The sequence below is a fragment of the Ursus maritimus genome, unplaced genomic scaffold (assembly GCF_017311325.1).
Source record: "Ursus maritimus isolate PB19 unplaced genomic scaffold, ASM1731132v1 scaffold_14, whole genome shotgun sequence".
Lineage (NCBI taxonomy): Eukaryota > Metazoa > Chordata > Mammalia > Carnivora > Ursidae > Ursus > Ursus maritimus.
This window is the reverse complement of record NW_024423786.1, coordinates 50415186-50419503: the sequence shown is the minus strand read 5'-3', so window position 1 is coordinate 50419503 and position 4318 is coordinate 50415186. Positions and strand designations below refer to the sequence as shown.

General features: G+C 41.1%; 1 protein-coding gene across 2 annotated transcripts in view; it reads right to left on the bottom strand.

Moving 5' to 3' along the window:
• The window catches only part of LOC103676346 (zinc finger protein 891), a 31572-nt gene that overhangs the window by 26021 nt on the left and 1233 nt on the right, over positions 1-4318 (bottom strand). The window lies entirely within an intron of this gene.

Genomic DNA, 4318 nt, shown 5'->3' with positions numbered 1-4318 from the left:
TGCTCATTGCTGAGGGGATTATGAAACAGTGCAGCCACTGTACAGAACAGTATGGTCGTGCTTCAAAAAGCTGAACACAGAATTACCATATGATTCAGCAATTCCATTTCTGAGTATATACCCAAAAGAACTGAAGGCAGAAACTTGAACAGATATTTGTAAACTAACGTTCATAGCACGATTCACGACAGCCAAAAGGTAGACAACCCAGATATCCATCAACAGAGGGAGAAATAAAATGTACATACTTAAGGATGAATAGCATTATAGTTGTGTTTATATATTATATATTATAAAATTAGAGCATAAATAAAGTGCATATATTTATATTTTACATTTACATTAAATATAAGTATATACTTACATCTTATAACATAAAATATAAATTATAGAATATATACAAAATGCAAATATACCAAAAATATAAAATATGCAAAATATGCAAATATATAATGTAACATATACAAAAATATAAGATATAAAATATGTAAACTATAAATATACATAAAGATAATGTGACTATAATAAATATAAATATATATAATTATATTATCCAACCTTAAAAAGGAATGAAATCCTGATACATGTTATAACATGCATGTATTTTAAAACATTATGCTATGTGAAATAATCTGGACACAAAGGAACAATATTGCAGGATTCAATTTATAAGAGGTACTGACAATAGTCCAGTTCATAGAGAAAGAAAGTAGAATAGAAGAGTACCAGGAGCTGGAAGTTAGGGTTATGGGGAGTTTTATTTTTTTTTTTAAGATTTTTAAAAATGTATTCATTTGAGAGAAAGAGAGCATAAGCAGGGGAGAGAGGCAGAAAAGCAGACTCCCCGCTGGGGAGAGACAGAGAGAGCCAGCCAGCCTACACACACACACACACACACACACACACACACACACACACACGTGCACCAGTTGGGGGAGAGGCAGAGGGAGAATCTTCAAGAGGACTTCCTGCTGGGGAGCCCACACAGGGCTTGACCTCATGACCCTGAGGTCAGGACCTGAGCTAAAACCAAGAGTCTGACACTTAACTTACCAAGCCACCCAGGTGCCCCTGGGGAGTTATTTTTTAATAGGTAGAGTTTCATTTGGGGAAGATGAAAAAGGTTTGGAGATGCATGGTGGTAATGGTTGCACAACAATATGAATGTACTTAATGCCAATAAATAATACCCTCAAAAAAGGTTAAAAGGAAAATTTTATGGTATGGACATTTTATTACAATAATTAAAAAAATGAGGGATGCCTGGGTGGCTCGGTCAGTTACACGTCTGCCTTCAGCTCAGGTCATGATCCTGGGATCAGGCCCCAAGTCGGGCTCCCTGCTCAGCCGTCTCCTTCTGCCCGGCTCATGCTCTCTCTCTCAGTCTCTCTCTCTCTCTGATAAGTAAGTAAGTAAATAAATAAATAAAATCTTTTTAAAAAATGACAGCAAGGCCACACTGCCACTGGTAACACTGAAGGCCTCTAGAGAAAAGGACGACACTGAATTTTATGTGCACTTGGCAGGGAGAATGGGAAGGGAAACATTAACATTTTTATGCTATGGTTTTCTGAATTAGTTGAATGTTAAGCAAGAAAAGCAACACACTCATGCATCACTTGTGTAATCAAGAAAAATTAAACAGTCAAGTACAAACAAAAATAATGCATGTAGCTGAATTATCACCTTTGCACACAGCTAATCTCACTGATCCAAGTGACCTTTACCACCTCACCGCCACACCCACCCAATGCCTTCCATTTGGCGCCCTGACGACAGCATACTCTAGACCCACTCATTACTGACTACAGATTCATATTTCATCTATTTCCTATATTTCTTTCCAACCAAGGGAAGAGCTTTTCTTTTTTTTTCAAAGATTCATCTATTTATTTGAGAGAGAAAGGGAGAGGGAGAGAGAGAATTTCAAGCAGACTCCCCACTGAGAATGGAGCCCAACACATGGCTCTATCTCACAACTCTGAGCCAAAATTAAGAGTCAGGGGGCGCCTGGGTGGCACAACGGTTAAGCGTCTGCCTTCGGCTCAGGGCGTGACCCCAGCGTTCTGGGATCGAGCCCCATATCAGGCTCCTCTGCTGTGAGCCTGCTTCTTCCTCTCACACTCCCCCTGGCTTGTGTTCCCTCTCTCGCTGGCTGTCTCTATCTCTGTCAAATAAATAAATATAATCTTTAAAAAAAAAATTAAGAGTCAGATGCTCAACCAACTGAGCCACCCAGGTGCCCCGGGAAGAGCTTTTTAAATCAAACATCTACATCCTTAGGAAATGCATCCACATACATTATCTTACATTCTTTAGATGGTGCAAAGCATACATCACTGTGCATAAAAAGGAAACATCATTGTAAATGGCAAAAAATGTGCCCAAATTATGGCTTTTATCACCTCCTGCCTGGAAGATTCCAGGGTTTTACAGCCTGGTTCCTTTGCTCTCCTGTATCTCTATGCCTAATAATAATGTTCCATGAGGTCAACAGAACTCTACCAGGGAGGAAAAAAGCCTACAAATCTGATCGTGCTCCTTCCCAGTTTAAGAACTTCTAGAATGCCTCCTATTGGATATAGCACACAGCCCAAATTCCAATCTCAGCAGGTGAGACCTTCCCACCTCTGGCCTTTCACACACCTGCCTTGCCCACCCCTAGTGGGAATGCTTGCTGAATGAGGACCAAGAAGACGACCAGGGTTCTTCTGGCCTTAGTGCTGGGTTACTGGGATGCAACTCTCCTGAGTGTTTGCAAACGTAAGTCCACTCTCCCATGGGTATTGCTCCAAATCACAACACGTCTGTGGTCCAAAACACCTCAGGGAAGGAACTAACATAAGCACAAGCACACAATTTCTGGAGAAACTCAGTTCCTACCAGGCCATAGAAGAGACCCAGTCATGGGATTCCCAGAAACTGAACACTGACAGTAAAAAATCAACTTTAAGTCAAGAAGGCACGGAATAATGGTTACAAGAAAGGAAAATAAGAAGCCCAACTCATTCATGAGCGTAAGTGCAAAGAGCAGAAAGAAGGTATTAACACACTGAATGTACTAGTGAGCAGGAGAATCTACCATAACCACGCAGGAATCCAAGTCAGGTTTAGTATCTTTATGAAAACACTTAATTCACTACATTCGTAGACTGGAGAAAAATCATACGATCTGAATACATTCAGTAAAAGAATTTGATAAAATCACTATTCCATGGCTTTGGGGGGAAAAAGTTAAATAAGAAGGGAGCATCCTTATCAGAAAACTGTTTTTTAAGAAACCTACACCTGAAACTTATTCTTAAATGATCCAGCAAAAATAGTAGTTAGTACATGTATAGACAGAGATACAAGAAATGTGGCAAAACATTAACAAATGCTGAATCTAGACAAAGAGCAAACGGGATTTCTTTGTACTGTTCTGGCAACGCTTTCTCCAAAAAGCTTCAAGGGGTTTCCGAACAAAAAGTTTTATTTTAAATAAAAGAAATATAGGGGCACCTGGGTGGCTCAGTGGGTTAAGGGCCTGTCTTCGGCTCAGGTCATGACCCTGGGGTCCTGGGATCAAGCCAGAGTCAGGCTCTGCTCAGCGGGAAGCCTGCTTCTCCCTCTCCCTCTGCTGCTCCCCCTGCCTGTGATCTCTCGCGCTCTGTCAAATAAATATATAAAATCTTTTTAAAAAATAGTAAATTTCCCGTAGTCCTAGGACCTGGTATTAGGAAAGCTGCTTCCTCCCTTTTCCTGGAGATCCCCGTGTTTTTAAGACGCACAATTTCATGTATTTCACTTATGCTTTAGACTTCTATGTAGGCTTTAGCCACAAGTACGTGCCACCAAAATCCGTTTTAATAACATGGAGAGTGAGAGATCCCCATGTTTTAAAACTCGGCCACGGTGGCAGGCTCTGGGGGAGGTGCAGCTGACTTGGGAAGTACGGAGCGGAATACTCGTTCAATTGTAAGGCTCGTTATTTACATTTTAACTTGCTCTATTTCATTCTTTTATTTATTGGCACTCACGCTAGACTCCTGAGGAACCATTTTCCCAAATGAATTTATCAAACGTTATTAACCGAAAAAAAGTTTTAGGATATCCTCACCTCAACAGTTTCTCACAAAATCAAGCCTCAAGTAAAATTACCTTGCTTTACGAAGGCAGAAAGGGACCTCCTTGATGGAAACTTCACCAAGGCCTCTTACCCGCCAAAATCAACGACACTCCCAGTTCACAAAAAAACGGAGGACCCAGAGAAGCGACCAACCGCCGTTGACCTCCCAGCCCGCGAGACCGAGGCCCCGCCCCCACGAGGCCCCGCCCC